The sequence below is a fragment of the Canis lupus genome, chromosome 14 (assembly GCF_003254725.2).
Source record: "Canis lupus dingo isolate Sandy chromosome 14, ASM325472v2, whole genome shotgun sequence".
In the NCBI taxonomy this organism is placed as follows: Eukaryota; Metazoa; Chordata; class Mammalia; order Carnivora; family Canidae; genus Canis; species Canis lupus.
In genome coordinates this window covers 36951689-36978480 of record NC_064256.1, presented here as the reverse complement: position 1 = coordinate 36978480, position 26792 = coordinate 36951689, and the positions used below count along the sequence as shown (strand labels likewise).

General features: G+C 39.8%; 1 protein-coding gene and 1 non-coding gene across 6 annotated transcripts in view; one reads left to right on the top strand and one right to left on the bottom strand.

Moving 5' to 3' along the window:
- The window catches only part of IGF2BP3 (insulin like growth factor 2 mRNA binding protein 3), a 152337-nt gene that overhangs the window by 9499 nt on the left and 116046 nt on the right, over nucleotides 1-26792 (top strand). The gene's annotated exons all lie outside the window — the stretch shown is intronic.
- LOC112670928 (U6 spliceosomal RNA) lies at nucleotides 3011-3118 on the bottom strand. The gene has a single exon (XR_003143306.1). It is a non-coding gene; the product is annotated as a U6 spliceosomal RNA (small nuclear RNA).

Here is a 26792-nt window from a genome sequence, read left to right as displayed (position 1 = left end):
AACATTTGGAAAATTCTTTGAAGCTGTCTTAGGTTCCAAGGCAGTGTAGACCAAGTCCAGTGCTTCTCTGTGGTTATCTCAAGACTTAATTTGGGTATATTAACTAACTGGAATTAAAAACTTAAAAAAGACAATTTGACGAGCAAGGTTGAAACTATTGGCCAAAACATTTATGGATCTCATAGGCTAAGTTTAAAATACTTTAATCACTTTGTTATTTTAGAATGTTGAAATAAGTAAAACATTCCTTCCTTTTTTTTTTTTTCATAAAAATTAGCTATAAGAAATACAAGAAACCTTTTGTGAGTACCCTAAATTCCCTCATTTTTGCATATTTAAAAATTTGGTCCTTGGTAAAGCAGCTTTCTCCTTATATTATGAATCTTGGTTTTGGCCTCAGTTGTCACCAAAACTAGGTGGTGTGTTAGATCAGTTGATTTGATACAGATGACTGAATCTGAGTAACTGTCTTTAAGACTTGGTTTATGCAAGTCCTTTGATTATTATTATTATTTTTAAAGATTTTATTTATTTATTAAAGACAGAGAGAGAGAGAGAGAGGGGAAGAGGGAGAAACAGGCTCCATGCTGGGAGCCTGATGTGGGACTCGATCCCGGGTCTCCAGGATCATGCCCTGGGCCGAAGGAGCACTAAACCACTAAGCCACCAGGGCTGCCCTTTTTTTTTTTTTTTTTTTTTTTATTTATTTATGATAGTCACACAGAGAGAGAGAGAGAGAGAGAGGCAGAGACATAGGCAGAAGGAGAAGCAGGCTCCATGCACCGGGAGCCCGACGTGGGATTCGATCCCGGGTCTCCAGGATCGCGCCCTGGGCCAAAGGCAGGCGCCAAACCACTGCGCCACCCAGGGATCCCCTTTTTTTTTTTTTTAAAGATTTTATTTATTAAAGAGAGAGCAAGTCCTTTGTTTTTTTTTTTTTTTTTTTTAAGTCCTTTGATTAATCAAGTACTACTTTCATTTTTTTTTAAGATTTTATTTATTTATTAATGAGACAGAGAGAGAGAGAGAGAGAGAGAGAGAGAGGCAGAGACACAGGCAGAGACCGAAGCAGGCTCCATGCAGGGAGCCTGACGTGGGACTCGATCCCGGGTCTCCAGGATCATGCCCTGGGCTGAAGGCGGCACTAAACCGCTGAGCCAACTGGGCTGCCCCTCAAGTACTACTTTCAGAATGCATTAAATATCTGCTATTTTAAGAAAGGAAAACCAATAAAAATGAGATAAAGTCATATATATATGTATGAATCCATATATATATATATGATTCATTTTTATTGGTTTTCTCATATGTGTGTATATACACACACACACACATATATATGTATATGTATTAGTGGTATTTTACCAAAAAATTCTCCATAAAGGCCTGAGAAAAGTAACTTGCTCAAGACACTGCAGGTAATTAGTGGAACCCATTTTCCCTGTCCTTTGACTCTGCCCTGCCTTCATTCCTCTCACTTAAGATGTCAAATCCTGAAAGTAGCTTACACAGCAGCCTGATCATGTTTGCAGCGGCAAGTTGGAGCAGAGATGTCCTGTTTCTTGCTTTCTCTGAAGAAAAAAGAAATCTGGTTTGGCTTCTTTGAAGGTTGATTTATTGTCTTCCTGTAGGAAAAAGATGAGCACAGGTAGTCTGGAATCTGGGGCTTACTATCAAATAAAAATATCTGGTCATCCTGTTTTAAGATGGAAAGTGGAACTGCTTCTTCCTTTAAGGTATTTTTTTTAGCAGCTTCATCTTAAATATAAATGAATTGCAGAGAAGTTGGAGGGAGGCCTAAGGAGGTATGAGAGTAGAACAGAGGACACGAGGAAGTAGATGCCATGGCTTTATCTCAGGCATGTGATTGTGACTCATGGGCTATGTTTTAGATTGCAAAAGAGGTAGAAGTGTCCCAAGTGGAGTCCATGGTGCTTGGTTGTCCCAGCTCCTAACCAAGTTTAGTAGGGTCCTGGCTTGCAGAAGGAAATCTTTTAAACTTGAAATACTGTTAAGGATAGGGAGAGAATAAGTAGGAGAAATTGTGCTGCAACCTTTTGATTAGGAGCTCTGATGCTTATGCCAAGGGCCCTTGTTGAACTGAAGGGTATTGCCAGAAGAATGTAGGATATGAGGTCTGAGATCTGTGTTTAATCCCAACTTTATTTTCTAAATGCATGATGTTGATTAAGGACAAGGAAATTGAGATCTGGGCAGATTAGAATGGTAAATAATGCCTGATAGGATCCGGGGGACAACATATGTAAAGCATCAATACAGTATTATTTGGTAGTAACTTCAGTGGCAGCTATTGTATTTTTCCTCTCGAGATTTAAGTACAAAGGCTGGATGTAGGTTATATTTGGTGATAACAGAAATACAGAAAACTTTTTTTCTGGTTTTGGATGTGGACTCATGTAAGTAGAAATCTGTGGGTGGTGTGTTTTTTTATTTTAATTGAGCATATAATACCTTTTAAAAAATACTGTATAACCTAGATATAGTAGAGTATATAAATCTTAAGTAAACTTGAATTTTTATCTGTGTGTGCATTCAAATTAATTCAAAACACATGATATACAATGTAAAAAGACTTGCTTTTCAGCCCAGGTCTTATAGCTGGTGATTTGGTATATTATTTTCCAGAAATTCTTCTATGAATGTATCAATAAACTTTTTTTTTAGTTTAATCAAATTGTTTATAATTTGTGCTTTTATTAAATGATGTATCCTGAAGAATCTTCAGTGTAGGTTCTTTTTAAACTCACCATATTGCTCAACATAGATGTGCAGCAGTTTTTTTCATAATAGTCTGTTGAGTGTATCCTTTATGTCATAAGACTCTTGGTTGGATATTTTTATAAGGTAATTCTTAGATTGGGAATTGCTATGTCAGAAGACATGCACATTTAAATTTGAAAGTGCTCTGCCAAAAGCACTTAACTTATATTGACATGGTTAGTCATAAGACAACCAAGAGAGCAGTTTTCTTCTTCGTCTTTTTTTTTTTTTTTTTTTTTTGGAACTCTTTTACAAATTCTCATATCTTTGTGCAGGGGCCATGCTGATCTTCTCTGTATTGTTCCAATTTTAGTGTGTGTGTTGCTAAAGTGAGCACAAGAGAGCAGTTTTCAATGAAGTATGCAGTGAGACAGTTTGGTTAAAAACTATTTTCAGGGGGCACCTGGGTGGCTCAGCCAGTTAAGCATCTGCCTTCTGCTCAGGTCATGATCCCGAGTTCATGGGATTGAGCTCTGTGTGGGGCTCACTCCCTCAATGGGGAGCTTGCTTCTCCCTCTCCCTCTGCCTGCTGCTCCCCCTGTTTGTGCTCACTCTCATTCTGTCAAATGAATAAAATATTAAAAAAAAAACAACAACAACCCCAAAAACTATTTTCAGGGCGCCTGGGTGGCTCATTTGGTTAAGTGACCTTTGGCTTAGATCATGATCCAGGGTCCTGGGATTGAGCACTGAGTGGGGCTCCTGCTCAGCGGGGAGTCTACTTCTCTCTCCCAGTACTCTTGTGCTCTTTCTCTCTCTCTTCCTCTCTCTCAAATAAATAAAAATTTAAAAACACCCTATATTTTCAAGCATGGAGGACTGTATGAATCCAGGAATAGCCTTATTCTTTATGCCATGGATGTTGTGCTAACTCTGACAAACCTAGGTCCTTATTCATTTCTGCCTCTTGTATGTAAAAAAAAAATTTTTTTTTGAAGATTTTATTTATTTATTCACGAGAGACACAGAGAGGCAGAGACATAGAAGAGGGAGGAGAAGCAGGCTCCATGCAGGGAGTCCGATGCGGGACTCGATCCCAGGACTCCAGGGATCACACCCTGAGCCAAAGGCAGATGTGCTCGACCGCTGAGCCACCCAGGCATCCCCTCTAGGACAGCTTAATGCTAGGTTTCAGAGGCTACAAAGAAGAATAAGGTATTTGTCCCAAAGAAAAAGTACACGGAGTATACTGACTTTCACTTTGTTCTCTTTCAATGCCTGGGTGATATTTTTATCTTGAACACCAGCAGTGCCTCACTGGGCATTGATCCAGAGGGTGGATGAATATCTCTGCAGGTAAAGAGAAGGTGTAAATATGTCATGGGGTATGTATGGTATGCCCCAGAAACACAGGGTTGGTGGGGGGGGGGAGGGGCATTAGGCTTAGGTGGGTATTGGTACAGCCAGCCAGGCATAGGTTCAGAGAGGGATGTGACGGTAGATGGAGGCTTTGTGCAGTGGGGATGGAAAAGGCAGGAGGGACAGCAGGAGCCAAGGCATGTAAGTGTGAAATATCCCAGTGTGTGGGGGGGAACTACAAGCTGTTTGGGATTAGAGAGGCTCAAGTGTGAGGCTGGATGGTGGTTGAGGCTGAGCCTAGAGGGGGGTGGTGAGAGCAGCCTGTGTGCTTGAGGAGTGACTATTTGATTCTTGATGTGTTTAACTATCAGAGCTCAGTTAGTTAATACCATTCAGCAGATGGTTATTTGGGATCATCATGCAAGACTTAATGCCTACATTAATTTTAGATTCTGGGGATCCCTGGGTGGCACAGCGGTTTAGCGCCTGCCTTTGGCCCAGAGCGTGATCCTGGAGACCCGGGATCGAATCCCACGTGGGGCTCCCGGTGCATGGAGCCTGCTTCTCCCTCTGCCTGTGTCTCTGCCTCTCTCTCTCTCTCTGTGTGTGACTATCATAAATAAATAAAAATTAAAAAAAAAAACCTTTAACTTTAGATTCTGGTCACAAGTCGTCATCTTGAAATGCTTTTACCTTTGAAGTACTTTGTGAGAACGGCTGTGCCCCAGTAAACTCCATGGCATTTAGAGCTGTTCTTAGGATACCCTTTGACAGGCTACTTAGGGTAGATTGTGATATGATGAGGAATCCTGTGGTAAGACTGAACCTGTGTTGTTATACATGACCTAAAAAAGGTAACAGAATAAGACAGTCCTCAGTAGTGATGATTAAAACACTTGGTGCTATGTGATTTTTATTAAGGCATTTCAAATGATATAATGAACCATTGGAGAAAAATGGGACACTTTGGTGTGCACATAGGATTAGCTGAGCAAAATTAGGGGTGGCAGTAAAGCACAACAGTGGGGAGGGCCAGTGACCTCTTGCTTGAAATCACCTGGACCTCGGTTGTGATCCTCAGCACACTGATTAAACTCTCCGAGCCTCTTAATTTATCAATAAATAGAGGCAATAAAAGTTACTGCACTAGGCTGTTGGGAATTGAATGATGTTCCTAAGGGATTCTATATGACACCTAAATGGTATTGTCTTATACTAATAAGCTGGTATATTTACATGTGGTAATTGAAAATAAATTATTCCTGGATAATCCCATGGTTTGCATCTCGTGCACATAGTTTTCACCTTTCTTTGTAGAAGATGAGTGTGTTGTGAATAAGACTTTGTACTTTGTGTCTGGATGTGTAGGTTTTAGGATCTCTAAAATGTATCTAGTTGTGAAATTGTCTTGAGATACCATTAAAAAGATTAGGAGATAAATGCTATTAATTTCCAAGAGGAAGACAACATACTACAAAAATATACAAAAAATAAAAGTGGAATGCACAGAAGTGGGAGTCCAGAAGGAAATATCTGAAAAGCCAGTGTACTTAGGAAAAGATACTTAATCATAGTAGTAATGGGGGAAATGACAATTGTAACGGCAATTTTTGCCTATCAGGTTGGGAAAAATGAACAAGAGTGTTGTTCACTTTTGGTGTTGGCAGGAGCGTAGAGGAATGGGCGCTCATATAGCTAGAGAGTAAATTGGCAAAGACTTCTTGGTATGTCATTTGGTGATATCTGTTGGAACTTAAAATGTAGGGGTGCCTGGGAAGCTCAGGTTAAGCATCTGCCTTCAGCTCAGGTCATGATCTCAGGGTCCTGGGATCCAGCCCCACATGAGGCTTCCGTGCTCAGCAGGGAGCCCATTTCTCCCACTCCTGCCATTCCCCCTGCTGTGCTCTCTGTCAAATAAAATCTTAAAAAAAAAAAAAAAGAAAAGAAAGAAAGAAAAAGAGGGGCACTTAGGTGACTCAGTAGTTGAGTGTCTGCCTTTGGCTCAGGTGGTGATCCTGGGATCAAGTCCCACATTGGGGTCCCCACAGGGAGCCTGCTTCTCCCTCTGCCTGTGTCTCTGCTTCTCTCGCTCTCACTCTCTGTCTCTGTCTCTTATGAATAAATGAAATCTTAAAAAAAGAAAACTTAAAAAATGTAATGTAAATGTAAATACCCCTGAAACAAGTATCATGGAAAACAACCGGTTCTCATGGTTTTCTGCGATCCATAAGCATATTTTTCATCAACAATATAGTAAAAAATCTCCAAAACACCAGACAGGTCTTGATAAAAAGATGTTTTGAGAAGGAGTCCATACTATATGCAGATAAACATTTAGGTTTGATTATATCACCCATTACATTTTATCTTATTTATTAAAGATTTGTTTATTCATAAATAAATGAATAAATCTCTAGCCTTTAATTTGTCTGGAACATTTAATGGTTAAACATTTCTGGGCTTTAGAAGGTAGATTTCTCAAAAGGAGGAAGACACCCTAGAACCCCTTCTCTTCTGTCCTTTTTCTTTATTTTTTTTATTTTATTTTTTTTTAAGAAGATATTTCTTTTTTTTTTTTTTTTAAATATTTTATTTATTTATTTAGGATAGTCACAGAGAGAGAGAGAGAGGCAGAGACACAGGCAGAGGGAGAAGCAGGCTCCATGCACCGGGAGCCTGACGTGGGATTCGATCCTGGGTCTCCAGGATCGCGCCCTGGGCCAAAGGCAGGCGCCAAACCGCTGCGCCACCCAGGGATCCCTGTCCTTTTTCTTTAAAAACATCACTTGGCGGGAGCGCCTGGGTGGCTCAGTCGGTTAAATGTCTGCTTTCAGCTCAGGTCTTGACCTCAGGAACCTGGGATGGAGCCCTACATCGGGCTCCCTGCTTAGTGGGGAGCATGCTTCTCCCCCTCTCTCTCTCTGCCCCTCCCCCTGCTCATGTGCTCTCCCTTGTGCTTGCTCTTTCTCTCAAAAAAGTAAATGAAATCTTTAAAAAAAAAAAAAAATCAGGGATCCCTGGGTGGCGCAGCGGTTTAGCGCCTGCCTTTGGCCCAGGGCGCGATCCTGGAGACCCGGGATCGAATCCCACATCGGGCTCCCGGTGCATGGAGCCTGCTTCTCCCTCTGCCTGTGTCTCTGCCTCTCTCTCTCTCTCTCTCTGTCTGTGTGACTATCATAAAAAAAAAAAAAAAAATCATTTTTTGACAGAGTGTTAGAGAGCCCAAGCAGGGGGAATGGAGAGGGAGGAGCAGGTGTCTTGCTGGCGGGGAAGCCCATGTAGGACTCGATCCAGGATCCCAGGACCGTGCCCTGACCCAAAGGCAGACACTTAACCACTGACCCAAAGGCAGACCCAGGCATGTCCCCCTAAAGTTTTTTTTTTTCTTCCCCTAAATCTTAAAAAAATCACTTGGGGTTAATGTTGAACAATTTTCCAAATTTTAGGCATATTTAATATCTTTTTTCAAGCTAGCTATTTTATTTGTAGTGTTTTATTAAAAAGAAAGAGCTGCCAAAAAGACACTTTAAAATTTTTTTCAGTATTTTCTTTTTTTAAAGATTTATTTATTTATTTATTCATGATAGACACAGAGCGAGAGAGAGGCAGAGACACAGGCAGAGGGAGAAGCAGGCTCCATGCCGGGAGCCTGACATGGGACTGGATCCCGGGACTCCAGGATCACACCCTGGGCCAAAGGCAGGCACTAAACCGCTGAGCCACCCAGGGACACCCCTCCCTCCTTTTTTTTTTTTTTTAAGTAAGCTTTACACCCAACATGAGGCTTGCACTTATGGTCCCGAGATCGAGTCACCTACTCCACCCACTAAGCTAGCCAGGTGCTCCAATTCTGTGGTATTGTTTAATGGGAAGTTCCAAAGAAAATGTACCATGTTCAAACAAACTATACTATAGTACATTTATTAGTAGTTAGAATGATAAAGGTTTATATGAGATGACATGGGAAGAACAAATTGAAAAGTCAGTAATGGGATAGCTTTTAAAATACAAGTATTTGGAAAAAGAAACCTTTCATATGTATATATTGGTGTATGGAAGGTTGCCCACCATGAAGAGTGGTCATCTCTGTAAAAGATTAGTTAATCAGGGAGAGGAGAGGTTCATGAATACCCTACTCAAATGGTTTTCATGTTTTTGGTTTTGACCCTTTGACACTTAAAAACTTAGGACCCCAAAGAGCTTTTGTCTGTTTTTTACTTTTTGATCTATACTGCATTAGCAGTTAATAATGTTTAAGATTATTTTATTTTAAAGATTTTATTTATTCATGAGAGGGGGAGAGAGAGAGAGAGAGAGAGAGAGAGAGAGAGAGAGGCAGAGACACAGGCCGAGGGAGAAACAGGCTCTGTGCAGCAAGCCTGATATGGGACTCGATCCCAGGACACCAGGATCAGGCCCTGGGCTGAAGGCAGCGCTAAACCGCTGAGCCACCCAGGTGTCCCAAGATTATTATTTTAAATGAAAAACTGTAATAAATGCCACTACGCATTAGTAAACATAAGGGTTTTATCTAAAAAAACAAAACACAAAAAACAAAAAACCCAAAAACTTGTAAAACCAAAATAAAAATTAGAAAAATGGAATTGTTTTACAATTTGTGCAAATTTCTTTTTTTTTTGTCCAAATTTCTTTAGTGTTTGGCTTAATAGCTTGATACTCAGAACTACTTCATGCAACATGTTGTGATGTATTTTGATTGAAGTATATGAAGAAAATCCAGTCTCACACAGATGTATAGTTAGAAAAGGAAAGGGATATTTTTTATTTTTTAAAAAAGATTTTATTTATTTATCCATGAGAAACACACAGAGAGAGAGGCAGAGACACAGGCAGAAGGAGAAGCAGGCTCCATGCAGGGAGCCAGACGTGGGACTCGATCCTAGGACTCCAGGATCACGTCCTGGGCCAATAAACTGCTGAGCTACCCAGGGATCTCCGAAAGGGATATTTTAATCATCTTTTTAGATGATTGTGGATATTCTTTGTTCCTACATCAAAACTCAACAAGTGGTAGTTTTTTAAAGGCTAGTTGAAACATGGGATATCGTATCAGTGTGAAATCATATCAGAGAATTTTATACTGTTAGGTTAAAATCCATTTGTCTCTCTTGCACTTTGAATGCCTCCTTTATCCTTAAGTATTGGGAAACTGTCAAAGCTCATGGTTTGCCAGAAGTTTGATTTTTTTTTTTTTTTTATACTTTCAAGCTCAAATTTAGTCATTGGTAATGAATACCATTAGTTTTTTTTTCTTGAAGTGACTGGCTGACTTTATTCTCTTTTGAGAAAATGTCCGCCAGATACTCAAGCTTAAGTAAACATAGTTTGCCTATAGCTCTTTCAAGTAAAAATGGTGCTCTGTGAAAAAAGTGGCTGATTCAGTCTTGCAACTCAGACAACTGCACAGTGCTTTTTTCCAGGAAAAGCCATAATAGATAGCAGAAGTACTTTATGCATACTGGCTTTTTCTTCACATAGTTATTGATCAGACATGTACCCAAGAGTTATTTAAGAAAATTAAGAGTTTTTACTGCTTCATCAAGAACATTTAAAAATGAAACTTGGATTGTATTTTACTGTGAGTGCCTGTGAAGAATGCAGTGACTGCTATAGTTTCATGCCACTGCTTTGAGTCGTGCTAAGGTGCCAGCAGTTTACCCACTGCTGTTTTTGCCCTGTTTGCTTCAGTGCAAATGTCAACACAATAAAAAAGGCAAATAACAACTTTGTATTATAAAAATAGTTTTGCCCTCTTGCCCTCTTGATAGTGCCTCAGAGACACCCCCCACCCCCAGGAGTCCACATACTTGTATGTTGAGAATTGCTGCTCTGCCCTACATGATATTTGAAATTATTTGGATTCAGTTCTCCTGTGAATGTGTATTTACATCATAACACAACAGATGGCAAGAACAAGGGAGGATTTTCTGCAACTTTGTGGCATGTTAGCCTCAATAGGGAGTTTTACAGAAGTCGGTTTGTGAAAAACAGGTGTGGGAAGCAGAAAAAAACAAAACAAAACAACAAAAGAAAGTAAGCACAAAGGAAAAATCTAGGTGTATGAAGGACAAAATAGAATAAATAGTTAGGGAGCACTTAAATGCACATTAGTGAAATGAAGTGAGTTTGGACATTTTAGGGACACAACAGTGGCTTTTTAAGTTCCTTAAACCAAAGCAAACCCCAAGTGTTGCTGGGTATAGGTCTTGCCTCAGGAAATGAAGTCTTCAGTACCTTTTGTCATTCCTAGGACATTGAAATCTAATCAAAGTATCTGGGCATGAACTTAGTTTGTTCTGACAGTTCAGGTGTTTTGAGGCTGGAAGCTTGTGGTGATTCATTGTATTTGTAATGACGACCAAGTGAAGAGTCCTGCCTCTGACCTATTTCAGCCTGCTTTCCTTGCCCTCAGTAAATTGGTTAAATTTAGAAAATAACTACTTTTGTTCCTATCACAGGAGAGGTACTTTTCTTGTCTTAGACAATTTTTTTTCCTTTAATAATTATAATATGAATGACCTTTCGTGTTATTTCACCAAGTCTTTCCATTCTGTATATTTTCTCTGGTTTGAGAAAGCTTGGTAGCTTGCCATTATGTTATCTTTTTTGCAAATGGTTCTGTTTTGCTGATCTTGGATCTTAGCAGTTTTTATTTTATTTTTTTAATTTTTTTTTTTTTAAGATTTATTTTGAGAGGGAGAGAGCCTGTCTGTGTTTATGCATGCACGTGAGTTGGAGGAGGGGCAGAGGGAGAGAGAATCTCAGGCAGTCTCCTGCTGAGCTGGGGCAGTAGTGGTGCTCCACCCACAGCTCATGACATAGGTCATGACTTAAGCTGAAAATTAGGAGTCTGACACTTAACTGAATGAGCCACCCAAGCACCCCTGATCTTAGCAGTTTTTAAATGACTGATTTAACAAATTTTGGAATACTTAATAGTGGGGAGTGCTTTAGGTTCTTGGGAGAGAGATTTTTGTTTTTTTAAAGATATTATTTGACAGGGTGAGCACAGTCGGGGAGTTGCAGAGGGAGAGGGAGAAGCAAACTCTTCACTAAGCAGGGAGCCCAACGTGAGGCTCAATCTCAGGACACTAAGATCATTACCTGAGCCAAAGGCAGTTGATTAACCAAATGAGCCAACCAGGTGCCCCAGGAGAAAGAATTGAAGATATGAACTTAGTCTTTTTTTTTTTTTTTTTTTAAGATTTTATCCACTTATTCATGAGAGGCACAGAGTGAAAGCGAGGCAGAGACACAGACAGAGGGAGAAGCGAGCTCCATGCAGGGAGCCTGACGTGGGACTCGATCCCGGATCTCCAGGATCATGCCTTGGGCTGAAAGCAGCGCTAAACCGCTGAGCCACCTGGGCTGCCCTGAACTTAATCTTGAAGCGTAGGGTGTATGGTGACACTTGTCACTTAGAACAGGCACTGGCTGCAGTGGCTCTCTAAGCAATTGAAACGTGGCTAGTCCAAATTCAGTTGTTGTGTACATGTTAAATACATACTAGATTTTGAAGACTTTGTTGAAAAATATAAAATATCTCATGGATATTTTTATGTTAATTTCACCTATTTCTTTTTAGTTGAATGTGGCTACAGGAAAATTTAGATGTGGCTTGCATTTGCAGCTTGTGTTATTTCTGTTGGACAGCACAGATTTAGAGAGGAGATACGGACAAAATATGTGATGTGAGGCATGTTAAAAGCTACAGAGAAAAATAGGGTAAGGAAGAATGAGACAACTGGCAAGGGTTGGTTTTGATTTTTTCATATCGAATGATAAAGGAAATCCTCACCAATATGTTCCTGCATGCTCAGAGGCTTGCAGGAGGTAAGGAAGTGAGATGAGCAGGTAGGTAGGTGCCAAGTGGGGAAGAGTGACCAAAGCAGAGGGGACAACCAAAGTCCATGCATGTTCACTGCTTTCTAGTCAATAAGCAGGCCATCATGACTGGATTAGAGCAGGAGGAAAGCCATAGGAGATGAGCATGCATGTTGGTAGATAGGAATGGAATGAGAGGAAGCTATGGATGGGTTATTATTTTTGTTTTAAAGATTTTATTTATTTGAGAGAGCATGCACATGCGTGAGCGTGTGCATGTGTGCGCGTGAGCCAGGGGGGAATAGAGGGAGAGGGACAAGCTGACTCTGTTCTGAGCATGGAGCCCGATGGGAGACTTAACCCTGAGATCAACCTGAACTGAAATCAAGAGTCAGACACTCAAAAAAACAAAAACAAAAAAACCAGACACTCAACCGACTGAGCCACACAGGTGCCCCTGGAAGGATTTTTATTTATTATTTATTTTTTTTAAGATTTTATTTATTCATTCATGAGAGACACAGGTAGAGGGAGAAGCAGGCTCCATGCAGAAGCCCGACGTAGGACTCGATCCCGGGACTTCAGGATCATGCCCTGGGCCAAAGGCAGGTGCTAAACCACTGAGCCACCAAGGGATCCCCTGAAAGGATTTTTAGAAGGGACAGTTGTGATGAGATTTATCTTTGAAAAGGAACTCTCTCAGAATAGACCATGGTGGGTGGGATGGGATCAGAGAGACTAGTTAGGAGAATATAATTGTACAGGTCAGAGATGATGCTATTGGGACCAGAGCTATTGAGGTGTGGTAGTAGTGATGAATGGTTAGAATCTTCTATTTCAAGCAGAGGTAGAGGGACTAGGTGTAGGGAGTAATGAAGGAGTTGAAGATACCTTGACAGTTTATATAGCTGAAGCAACTGGGAAAATAAAGTTTGCACTAATTGTGATAAGCAAGATTGTGGGAGCAATGTGATGGGGGATAGGGGAGACAGTTCAACCTTTGGCCAAAGGTTGAGTTTGAGATACTTTAAATTAGACATGTGGAAATAGGAGTGAATGGATAGTAAGTGAAGGAGGGGGAACAAGTGATGGAACCCAAGGACATGAGGTATGAGGAGAATCTTGGAAAAGTATCTGGAGATCAGATACTTGATGACAATGTTTTTTTTTTTTTTTGGATGACAATGTTTAAAGTAGGTGGGGTCATCAGCTACTGTGTAGAATAGGATGAGAATGGAGTTGGCAACATTATCATCATTGGTGTCTTGTTGGGTGGAGTTTTGATGGAGCCGTAGGACTGAAACAGGGAATGGTGTGGATTTGTGAATGAATAGATGGAGAAGAGGTAGAGATCAAGTTCATGGATAGGCTTTCAAGGAGATGGTCGTAAAGACATCAGAGAAGTGCGATGGTAGTTAGAGAGTTTGGGTACTTAAGGGGAGGGCTTTAAAAGCTTTGTACCTCACTTTACAGGAAAGTTGCAAAAACAACACATATTATCCATACACCCTCTATCTAGTTGTCCAATGTTTCAACTACTTAAATTTTTTTTGGAAAATCTGAGAGCAAGTTGCAGAACTATTGCCATTCACCTCTAAATACTTTAGTATGTGTTTTCTAAAAACAAGAACATTCTATTGCATGGCCATTGTAAAATCACCAAAATAAAAAGGATAACATTGATACAGTACTATTTAATCTACAGATGTTTAGATTTGCCTATTGTTCCACTAACGTCTTTTTTTTTTCCTGATCCTGGATTAAATCTAAGATTATATACTGTATTTAGTTGTGACCTTTCCTTTTAACTTTCCTTTCTTCTTTCCTTTTTCCTTTTCTTTCTTTTATTTATTTGACAGCACAAGCATGAGCAGGGGGAGTGGCAGAGGGAGAAGCAGGTTCCTTGCTGAGCAGAGAGCCTAATGTGGGGCTCCATCCCAGGACCCTGGGATCATGACCTAAGTCCCAGGCAGACGCTTAACAGACTAAGCCACCCAAGGGGCCTGCCTCTCTTTGGTTTTTTATTTTTTATTTATTTTTATTTTTTATTATTTTTAAGATTATTTATTTATTTTATTCATGAAAGACACAGGTAGAGAGGCAGAGGGAGGCAGAGGGAGAAGCAGGCTCCATGCAAGGAGCTGGATGTGGGACTCGATCCTGGGTCTCCAGGATCACACCCTAGGCTGAAGGCGGTGCTAAACCGCTGAGCCACCTGGCTGCCCTCTTTGGTTTGTTTTAGTCTGGAACAATTTCTTAGCCTTTTGTCTTTCCTGTCTTTTATGTTGTTTGTTTTTCCTTGGACTTTCATGTTTTTGAGGAGCATAAGCTAGTTATTTTGTAGAATGTCCCTCAGCATTGGTTGATCTGATGTCTCCCCATTGTTAGAATTGGGTTATGTGTTTTTGGTGAGTTATATAAAAGTGATGATGTACTTAGTGCACCACATCAGGAAGTAGGAGATATGGAGATACCTTAACGTAGACCGACTGGTTAAAGTTGTATCTGCCAGTATTCTCTAGTGTAAATGTAAATTTTTTTTTTTGGGCTATACGGCATTTATTGCAAACAGAATGTCTGAGGTATGAGAAGCTGACCCAGAACCTACGCCTGCCCAGGCCACGATGGGGCAGTCTGGCCTCACCCCACACCAGGCCCCTGGCACTATGAACCCAAAGCCGCCTGCCCAGGGCAGGGCCCCACACACTGAGGTAGCTGCATCTTAAGCCCCCACGAGTACAACTCCCCAGGCTTGCCCAACTCCCACACACATCCAGGCCTGGAGGGGAGGAGGCGGCAGAAGGCAGGTCCCCAACACACACCGCAGCCTCTGAGGAAAGGCACCTTCCTGCCCGCCAATCCCAGGGGCAGCCCAGCCGGCGGCGTGGGTAGAGGGTGGCTGGCTGCCAGAGGCAGGCATGGTAGGGTGGGGAGGGGGCTGGCCAGGCTGGGGAGTCACGGCTGCTCCAGGCAGTCCTCAGTCACTCCCTGGGCAGCCAGCTCGGCCAGCACATTCTGCAGGTAGTTGGGGTCAGGGTAGCCGTGGCCTGTCACGTTGCGGTCTATCTCTGTCTTGTGGTGGATCTCATTCCACACCACAGTGTAAAATTGCTATTTTCCCCTTTGTATTAAGAATCTTGTTGGGGGATGTTTTAAGACCATATAAAGATCCTGTTTCGGGATCCCTGGGTGGCGCAGCGGTTTAGCGCCTGCCTTTGGCCCAGGGCGCGATCCTGGAGACCCGGGATCGAATCCCACATTGGGCTCCCGGTGCATGGAGCCTGTTTCTCCCTCTGCCTGTGTCTCTGCCTCTCTCGCTCTCTCTGTGTGACTATCATAAATAAATTAAAAAAAAAATTTAAAAAAAAAAAAAAAGATCCTGTTTCTCCCGTACTATCACTAGTTTTAGTATTCATTGATGATTCTTACCTGAAATCATTATTATTATAGTGGCTGCCATAGAATAACACTCTTATTTTGTTATTTTTCCTGCATTTGTTAGTTGGAATTTTACTCTAAAGAAGAATTTTCATCAGGGTGCCTGGGTGGCTCATTCAGTCAAGTTTCCAACTCTTGATTTTGCCTCAGGTGATGATCTCATGGTCCTGAGATTGAGCCCCATTTCAGACTCTATGCTCAGAACAGTTTGCTTGTCCCTCTGTCTCTGCCCCCCACCTGCCATCTCTAAAATAAAGTATTAAAAACAGTTTTCACTTCTTCATTTCGTTTGTTTATAGTAATATGAACTCATTCTTATTTCACAGATTATAGCATGTTAACTATTAATTTGTTGCTCTGTTGAAGTGAAGGTTTTTAAGGTAAGAGGTATTAGCATGGTGGCGGTATGCTAAAGGCATGATTCAGCACAGATGGAAAAATGATTATGATAATCTGATGTCCGAAGTACTCGATGAAGTCTTGCAAGCTAGTGTTTCTTTTTTTTTTAATATTTTTTTAAAGTTTTTTTTTTTTTTTTTTTTTTAAAGAGATCTTATTTATTTATGATAGAGAGGCAGAGACACAGGCAGAGGGAGAAGCAGGCTCCATACTGGGAGCCCGACGTGGGACTTGATCCCGGGACTCCAGGATCATGCCCTTGGCCGAAGGCAGGTGCCAAACCACTGAGCCACCCAGGGATCCCCTACATGCTAGTGTTTCATTTTAGATGAGCAGCTTTGTACTTAATTTGAAAACTGCTTAAATGCAATAAATCTAATGAATATCTTTGATTCTCTTCTGGGGATGTCTTATAACTAGTGAAAATCAGGTCATTCTTCATGTAGAGGACACATTAAGTCTAAGTTCAGATACTGTGTCCTGCACCTGAAAACGTGTATAATAGACAATAGTTAATATACACACTTATAAAAACTGTTATTCAAATGTAGGTTATTGGGGATCCCTGGGTGGCGCAGCGGTTTGGCGCCTGCCTTTGGCCCAGGGCGCGATCCTGGAGACCCGGGATCGAATCCCACGTCGGGCTCCCGGTGCATGGAGCCTGCTTCTCCCTCTGCCTATGTCTCTGCCTCTCTCTCTCTCTCTCTCTCTGTGACTGTCATAGATAAATAAAAATTAAAAAACAAAAACAAAAACAAAAACAAATGTAGGTTATTTTTTTACATACTGCCTTACTTAACTTTAGCTACTGATCTTGCATTTTTCCCAGGCTGTTGCATTTTGATGCACTAACTCAATAGTGTGAAATTGGTAGAGCATTGTCAATACATTTTTTTCAGGGTTTGTTTAATCCGATGTCTCTTGTGAGTAGTATACACACTGAACCAAGTCAAAGTAATTTTTTTTTTTAAAGATTTCATTTTTGAGTCGGATAAGCATCAAACTTTTGGTTTCATCTCAGATTGTGATCTCAGGGTCATGAGATCGAGCCCCACATCAGGCTCCATGCTGAGCACTGATATGCTTCAGATTCTCTCTTCCTCTTCCATTGCCCCTCCTGTTCATGTGCAAGTGCTCTCTCTCAAATAAATTTTTTAAAAAGATTTTATTTTTTTATTTTTTATTTTTATTTTTTTATTTTATTTATGATAAGCACACAGTGAGAGAGAGAGAGAGGCAGAGACACAGGCAGAGGGAGAAGCAGGCTCCATGCACCGGGAGCCTGACGTGGGATTCGATCCCGGGTCTCCAGGATCGCGCCCTGGGCCAAAGGCAGGCGCCAAACCGCTGCGCCACCCAGGGATCCCAAAAGATTTTATTTTTAAGTAATCTCTACACTCAGTGTGGGGCTTGAACTCATAACCCTGAAAACGAGTCACATGTTCCATCGACTGAGCCAGCCAGGTGCCCCTCAAATGTAATCTTTTTTTTTAAGATTTTTAATTTATTTATTCATGAGAGACATACAGAGAGAAACAGAGACACAGGCAGAGGGAGAAGCAGGCTCCATACAGGGAGCCCGATGCTGGACTCGATCACTCCCTGGGCCAAAGACAGGCACTAAACCTCTGAGTCACCCAGGGATCCCCATTCAAATGTAATCTTAAACTATTATTTTGAGATAATATACTATATACAGAACACCCATAAGAATTGGGCAAAACTCGTTTTTTCTATGGTAATTAAAAAGGTTGGAAGATTTAAGGGATGCTTGACTGGCTCAGTTAGAACATGTAACTCTTGATCTCAGGGTTGTAAGTTTGAGCCTCTAGTTGGGCATAGAAATTAAAAGTTTTTAGGAGCATCTGAGTGTCTCGGTCAGTTAAGCATCTGCTTTCGCCTCGGGTCATGATTCCAGGGTCCTGGAATCAAGCCCTGCATCAGGCTTATTGCTCAATGCAGAGCCGCCTTCTCCCTCTCCCACTCGCTCTCCTTGTTTTTGCTCTCTTTCTGTCAAATAAATAAATAATACATATCTTTTAAAAAGAAATTTCAAAAACCATAAACACACACACACACACACACACACACAATAAAACCTTGGGGCACCTGGGTGGCTCATTTGGTTAGGTGGCTACCTTTGACTTGGGTCATGGTCTTAGGGTCCAGGGATCAAGCCTGCATCAGGCTCCCTGCTCAGCAAGGAGTCTGCTTCTCCCTCTGCCTTCTGCTCGTGCGATCTCTCTCTTTCTCTCTCTCTCAAATAAAATCTTAAAAAAGGCGGGGGGGGGGGCAGTTTTAAGAGTGCGTTGGGGGGCATCTGGGTGGTTCAGTTGGTGGAACATCTGCCCTGGCTCAGGTCATGATCTCAGGCCTGGGGATTGAGGCCCCTCTCAGACTCCCTGCTCAGTGGGAGACTGCTTCTCTCCTGCCCCTCTCTCTGCTCATGTTATCCTTCTTGTGCTCTTTCAAATAAATAAAATCTTAAAAAAATGCCTTGGAAGTTGGGAGGGGGGAAAATTGGGGTAATAAAGTATGTTCAGTACTATTAAAAATAATGAAGTCTTTAAGTAAACTCTGTGTCCAATGTGGGGCTTGAACTCACAACCCTGAGATCCAAGAGTCACATGATTTATGGACTGAGCCAGCCAGGTGCCTCCGAAATAGTGGAGCCTTGATTGAGAAGTAAAGTATGTTTTCCTGTATTTGGGCTGATAATCATTAAAGTTTATGTCTTGTTATTAGTAGGATATTAACAATGTTACATTTCCTTATTAGTACTTGTTACAGATTATTCTAATTTTCTGAAAATTCCAGCAGGTGGTTTATTCCCATCATCAATTATGGAAAGAAGAAATGTGTTGTGCAATATTAACCCAAAATAAAAAAAAGAACAAAATCCCCAAACCTATGAAAATTTCAGAGCAGTTCTTTTATTTTTTTTTTTAATTTTTTTTTTATTTATTTATGATAGTCACAGAGAGAGAGAGAGAGAGGCACAGAGACATAGGCAGAGGGAGAAGCAGGCTCCATGCAACGGGAGCCCGATGTGGGATTCGATCCCGGGTCTCCAGGATCGCGCCCTGGGCCAAGGGCAGGCGCCAAACCGCTGCGCCACCCAGGGATCCCAGAGCAGTTCTTTTAAAGGGCATGTATATAGCACATTACATTAACTGGAACTAGTTAAGTGCTCTAAATTTAATTTTTTCTTTTAAGATTTTATTTATTTATTCATGAGAGAGAGAGAGAGAGAGCACGCTCATGCGCGTGAGAGAGAGGCAGAGACATTAGCCGAGGAAGAAGCAGGCTCTGTGCCAGGAGCGGGATGTGGGACTTGATCCCGGGATTCCAGGATTATACCCTGAGCCGAAGGCGGACACTCAACCACTGAGCCACCCAGGCATCCCTCTAAATTTAATTCTTACCTGTTATTTTTTTTTTCCCAGCTTCTTTGTTTTTAAGATTTTATTTTTTTATTTTATTTTTAAAGATTTTATTTATTTATTCATGAGACACAGAGAGAGAGGCAGAGATATAGGCAGAGGGAGAAGCAGACTCCTTGCAGGAAGCCCGATGTGGGACTCAATCCCAGACCCCGGGATCACACCCTGAGCCAAAGGTGGATGCCTAACCTCTGAGCCACCCAGGTGTCCCTAAGATTTTATTTTTAAGCAAATCTCTGTACCCAGTGTGGGGCTTAAACTCACAACCCTGAGATCAAGAGATGGATAGATGGATGCTTTACTGACAGAGCTAGCTAGATGCCTCTCAACTTCTTTAAAAAAATTTTTAAAAAAATTTTTTAAAATTAAGTGGCCTCCTCGCCCAGCATGGAGCCCAACACAGGGCTTGAACTCATGACCCCTGAGATCAAGACCTGAGCTCAGATCATGAGTTGGGTCTCATCCCCAACTGACTGAGCCACCCAGAAGCCCCTGGTTTTTTTTTTTTTTTTTTTTTTTTTTTTTTTTTTGAAGCCCCTGGTTTTAAAAAATTTCTTTTAAAAAATAATGTTGTGCCTGGGTGGCTCAGTTTGTGAAGTATCTACCTTGGACTCAGGTCATGATCCCAGGGTCCTGGGATTGAGCCCTGCATCATGCTCCTTCCTCAGCAGGGAGCCTGCTTCTCCCTCTCTCTGCCACTCCCCCTGCTTGTGCTCTCTCTTTGTCAAATAAATAAAATCTTAAAAAAATAGAGGGGGTAAGCAGAGGGAGAGGAAGAATCCCAGGTAGGCTCTGGGGCCAGCACTTGAGCTTGGTGCAGGGCTGGATCTCACCACCCTGAGATCATGACCTGAGCCAAAATCAAGAGTTGGAGGCTAACCAACTGACCCGCCCCAGCACCTCTGAAAGGATTTAAAATATTTTATTTTTAATTTTAATGTTTTTTATTTTTTCTAAACGGTGTTCTTATACTGCTTTTTTGGGTTTCCAACCTGCTGTTTTATTTTTAAAATTAGAATTTTTGCAGAAAAATCTTATTAAAACATTCTGGAAAAGACTGAAATTTGATTTGTAAACTTGAAAAAGTGTAAGATTTTTTTTTGTTTTTTTTTTGTTTTTAAAAAGTGTAAGATTTTAAAGGAGATTAGTTCTTCTTATTTTTTATTATTTTTTAAGATTTTAAGTGATCTCTATACCCAACATGGGGCTTGAACTCACAGCCCTGAGATAAGAGTCAACACTCCCCGACTGAACCAGTTAAGTGCCCCTGTTTTTAGCTTTTAAGCTGTTAACAGTGATTTATTTTTTTATTTTTTATTTTTAAAGATTTTTAATTACTTTATTTATGAGACACACAGAAAGGCAGAGACATAGGCAGAGGGAGAAGCCGACTCCTTGCAGGAAGCCCGATGTGGGACTTGATCTCAGGACTCCAACCAAGATCATGCCCTGTGCTGTGAAGGCGGGTGCTAAACTGCTGAGCCACCAGGGATCCCCTGTTAACACTGATTTTGAGTGAAATTTACATTAGTGAATTTTTTTAATAGGAGATACTTTTTTTTTTCATTTAAATTTAAATAATTAACATGTAATGTATTCTTAGTTTCAGAGGTAGAGTTCAGTGATTTATATAGATTTCAGTTTTATATAACATCAGGTGCTCATTACATTACTACATTAATGAATTTTTAACAAATGAAATTGTTTTAGGTCTAGGTAGAAATTTAAAACATTTAGTTGTACATCAGTCTGGCTGATTCTAAATTTATAGACTTGTTTAAACTAATAGCTCCTATATAAACTACATAATTATTAAATATGAAATTATAGCTAGTAATTTGGTAGTATGTAATGTATCTGGTTAGTTATGTGTCTTCAATTTAAACAAGTTTATTTTAAAAATTATACTGTTTATACTGTCTAAATGTGTAGATCTGACATTTGAGTTTTGGTCATGTTAGATTTGTGTATCAGTGTGAAGGTTTAACTTTTTCAGAGGAAGTTCTAAATTTTATAATAGTGCAGGCACCTGGCTGGCTCAGTGAGTATTAGAGTGTGCAACTCTTGATCTGGGTATTGTGAGTTGGAGCCCTACACTGGGGGCAGAGATTCAATTTAAAAAATCGTCTTTAGAGGCTCAGTCAGGCATCTGGCTCTTGATTTCAGCTTATGATCTCAGGGTTGAGGGATTCACCCCTGTGTCATGCTCTGCACTCAGTGAGGAGTCTACTTGGGATTCTTTTTCTCCCTCTCTGTTCTGCTCCTCCCCCCTCTCTAAAAATAATAAATAAATCTTTAAAAAAATTAAAAAAATTTTTTTCTAATGCAATTAATTTAAAAATGTTAAAAATTTCACTAAAATGCTTTCTAATGGCTTGGTCAATCATAAAATTCTGGTAACTAGTTTTATTGTAATTTTTAATTACATTTAAATACTGCTATCCTAAACTCTAACTTTGTCAATGGGCTAACTGGATATTTTAATAACCTCAAAATACCTGAAACAAATGCTTAAATTTTTTTTTTTTTTAAGATTTTATTCTTAAGTAATCTCTACACCCAAATGGAGTTCAAATTTGGAACCTCGAGACTGAGAGTTACATGCTCTTTTAACTAAGCCAGCTAGGCACTTCAATACTGAAACTTCTTGATTAAATTTGAAACATTATAACTTGAAATCTGGGGACTGGTCTCAGCACAGTTTTAGTTTGTGTTAATTTTTGTTATTTCAATAATGAAGCAAAGAAAAATGCTGAATTAAAATTTTTGAAAATACAGTTCTTCATTATTTAAAGAAAACTTTAAAATTCCCAAGATGATGTGAATCCATAGCCAAATGATAATAAGTCTGTTTCAAGAGATTGCTTTAAGGCTATTGGTATTTGCAATTTGACCTCTTGGCTTATTTGCAGCTGGATTTTCTTTCAGTTTGCCTATTGAATCCTGCCAGTGATAACCCATGTGTCCAGGTGGTAGGGAAACAGAAAGGCATTATTTTCTCTTTTGAAGGAGAAAAATTAACATTTTATGATAATTTTATTCAGTTAAAACAAATTTCTATGAAATGTGAATTAAGGTGTTTTTAGCCATTGTCATAGTAGGCAGTAACTATAAATGCCATAGCCAGACTTAATCTTTCAGACTGGTAATTTGCAGTTTCTGGAGGAGGTGGGAGCTGTTAAGATTCTGGAAATCTCTTCTGTCTACAAATTTTTTTATTTTTATTTTTTTAGATTTTATTTATTTATTTGACAGAGCACAAACAGGGAGCTGGGATTGGGAGGCTCCCCGCTGAGCAGGACCCTGTGATCTGCCAACAGCAGACACTTAAACAACTGAGCCACCTACATGCCCCATGTTTACAGAATTTTAAGATGTGTGTGTTAAAAGTAAATCAGATTTAGTTATTTGGTTGTTTTGAGGCTATTTGTTTGGTCTCCTAACTGTCATGACTGAATTTATAGGCTCTTAAAGAGATAAACCACATACAGCACATACAGCATTTTTCCTGTTTCTTTTTCTGTTTGTATCAGAGTGAAGAGAGAATTGTAATAGCTTTTTAGTTACCCACTTTTTATATTTAAAGCCTTTCCAGGTCCCTAATAATTAAAGTTGTTGTTCTTTTTTTTTTTTTTTTTTTTTTTTACTATTTTATTTATTCATGAGGGACACACAGAGGCAGAGACATAGGCAGAGGGAGAAGCAGGCTCCCTGTGAGGAGCCTGATGTTGGACTTGATCCCAGGACCCAGGGATCACGAACTGAGCCAAAGGCAGGCGCTCAACCACAGAGCCACCAGGCGCCCCTAAAGTTCTAAACATAACGGTAAATAATTATTTAAAGACTGTCCCAACAGATAACTCTGTAGGGAAAGGAATTAGAATGCCAAATATTTGTAAATGACATTGTAGTCTTAAATTTAAAATGTGTTACGGTTTTAATCATCAGTATAGTATGTTAAATATAAGTGCATGTAGACCTCTTAGGAAAAAAAAGTTAAAACTTTGACCTAGGTCCTTTCCCAGCTCTTTTGAAGACGGTAAAAATTAAAATGACTTGCTAAGTAGACAAATAAATGGTTGGTGGTTAGAGGTATGTTTGTGTGCTGCCCCCTGGTGGATGGTCTGTCCTGCGTTTGTTTCTACAAGTCAGTCTTCAGGTAATTAATTAAAGTGCTCCGCCACTTAACACGTTCTTAAGTGTTTTGAAAATGCATAAGCTTTTATTTCAACATTTTTACAAGGTGTTAAAGTCTAAAGCCCAGCCCACTAAAATTTTAATTCCCTGTACAGATTGTTAACGACAGATTTAGTTTGTGATAGTTTTTCTAATAGTAAAGCTTTCAAAAGGATTAGAGTGTTTAGGAAAGGGCTGGCCAGTTGAGATGGAAAGGGCCATTTTAAATTCTCGGTGTTTGTATTACAGAAAAAGCCTGAGGGCAGATAGATGTGCTATGGGTACACTTGCGGGTATGTACTGTGCAAAGGTGAGAGCCTTATGTACTTGTATGCCTTTGCTACTTGGTGCTCTGTTTTCCCTTTGGCTTATGCTAAACTTTTTGGCCAATTACAATAACATGGTAAAGAAGACCGAGAGTTTCTTCCTTTGAGAGACTGCCCTTCATGGGTTTGGAGATGTGAGTCTTAGGTAGTGTGGTTTTGGGTATAATCACACTGATTATTATTTTTAAAGTTATTATTTTAAGTAATTTTTATGCCCAGCTTGAGGCTCGAACTCATGACCTTGGGATGAGAATTGCATGTTCTGCCCACTGAGCCAGCCAGGTGCCTCTAAATCATACTGGTGATAAGCGGGGTACTATATTTTAGTTTGTCTTGACTTGAGCCAATCACACATTCATGATAGGCAATTTTAACATGTCACTTTCTAAATATGGTAGAAAGTGGAGCTGCTGAATTTTCTATCATCAGGGTTTTTTGTTTTTTTTTTTAAGTTTATTTAGATTTTACTACTGCTCCTGGAAATTTGTCATCTTTTTTTCCCCCCCAGAATATAATTGGAAGTAAGGCTATAATTTGGAAATGGCAATATAGTTACTAAACTTCAAAAGAAAAAATGCAACTAGATTATCATAAAGCTTTTTTATTTTTTTAAAGTTTTATTTGAGTAATCTCTACACCCAGTGTGGGGCTTTAACTCACAATCTGGAGATCAAGAGTCACATGGTCTGTCAACTGAGCCAGCCAGTGCCCCTATTATAAAGCTTTTTATTTTTATTTATTTTTAATTTTTTAAATTTTTAAAAAGATTTTATTTATTTATTTATTCATGAGACACACACGCACAAGAGAGAGGCGGAGGCAGGCAGAGGAAGAAGCAGGCTCCATGCAGGGAGTCCAACGTGGGGCTCCATCCCAGGCCTCCAGGATCACGCCCCAGGCCGAAGGCGGCGCTAAATTGCTGAGCCACTCGGGCTGCCCCCATAAAGCTTTTTAAATTAAAAGACTAATGCCTGATGCTTTTAAGTTTTTATCAAATAACAGTTACATCTAAGCATATCTGGCCCTTGAACGGACTTCCCAGTAAAAGGGAACTTGCTGAAATATCATATGCATTGGATATTTTATTGTCAGTAGAGTTACTTATCTAATTCATGTCTCATATTAGCTGCTGGGTGAAGCTGGATGTTTTGGTTACTTTGAAATGATCTGTTCTGTTTTGATGTGATCTCCTTGGTCATTCTCTATGAAATGTGGATATGAACTAGATTATTTCTAGTATTTCTCCAGGAGATTGAGATTGATATGATTATATTGGACAGTTTTCTTGAAGATCTATGTAAATGATTTTATTCTTTAAAAAAGTCAAATAGTAGACACCTAAAATTAAGGTAGAAATGGTATGGAAATTGGAGTTAAAAGTTTGAATTTGGCTTTTCATTTACCTGTTTCTGACCTTGGTTAACAGAATCCCTTGAGACTGTTTCCTTAATCTATAAAGAGGAATATTAATGCCTAGTTAGCTTGGTTGTTGGTGTGAAAACACAATGAAAATGTATTTTAAGTGTGTGGCGTGATCTTTTACCCTTTAGAAGTCACTGAATAAATGGTACCTGTTATTTTCATTCTCAATATCCTTGAAATTTAAAACTGATTCTTAAATTGTAATTGTGGCAGAAATAATCTGGAAATGATTAATCTTTCTGGGTGTTGCTGACGTTAGTCTTGCTAGCAGTAGAAAATGCAACTTTTCATCTGCAGCATCTTCTGTTTGTATCAGAATTGCCATAAATACAGGTTGTGTAGAATTGTTGGATGGTGTAACAAAGAATTCTTCTTAAGTGAATGGTATAGATGATTTCATTAATATAGTTATAAGATTGGTTTTTGTGAATATTCTATATTTGAAGTTACATTGTAATTATTACAGCAAAAAGAATCTTGTACTATCCACCCTACACAAGAGAAGATTGTTTTTTGAAGCAGTCCTTGAATCTTTTAGTGTTTTGGCAGTTTGGAAAATGCTAATTGTGGTTGAAGGTTATGTGAATGAAAAGTACGTATGCTTCTTCACTGTCAGATACTTATATAAACCCATTTTTTGTTCTAAAACTTATTTTCTCATTTTACAAGTACTAAAAAAGCCCAGGGTTTGATTTTGTTGGAATTTATCATTTGTGAAGATGGTGACTTATAGATACCAGAAAGCAGGAAAAAATGTGGAAATTTCAAAAGTACTACAGTTGAGACAGTAATGTAATAAATCTTTCTTAGCCATCACCTAGCTTCAAGAATCACCAGCTGGTAACCAACCTGGTCAGGTATCTATGCCCCAATGCCATACCTCCCTGATTACTTCTGAAGCAAATTCAAGATAGCAGATATATTCCAGTTTCTTTAGATTGCTTCTCTAAAAGACAAGGACTTAAAAAAAGATTAGCTAGTTATAACTTTAAAAAATGTCACTAATTCATTGATAACAAATAGTCCAATTTTTCCTGTTTTTGTTTTTTTTTTTTTTTTTACAGGTTATTCGAATTAGGATTTGTGCAAGTTCCAAACATTTATGATTGGTTGATATGCCTTAGTGCTTTATTATTTTTAAAAATATTTATTTAGGGATCCCTGGGTGGCGCAGCGGTTTGGCGCCTGCCTTTGGCCCAGGGCGCGATCCTGGAGACCCGGGATCGAATCCCACATCGGGCTCCCGGTGCATGGAGCCTGCTTCTCCCTCTGCCTGTGTCTCTGCCTCTCTCTCTCTCTCTCTCTCTCTCTCTGTGACTATCATAAAATATATATATATATAAAAAAATAAAAAAATAAAAATATTTATTTATTTGAGAGAGACAGAGAGCATGAGCCAAGAGAGGGAGAAGCAGACTCTGCTGACTAGGGAGCCTCATGTGGGGCTTGATCCCAGGATCCTGAGATGATGATCTGAGCTGAAGTCAGGTGCTTAACTGACTGTGCCACCCAGCACCCCTTTCTTTTTCTTTCTTTTTAATGTCTAGGTTCCTCATTTTTTTTTTTTTTTTTTTTAATGCTTGTTAGAAAACTTAGTATTTGTCCTGGAGAGTTTCCCAGGGTCTGGATTGTGCTGATGTGGTGTTCTTTTAACATGTACCTC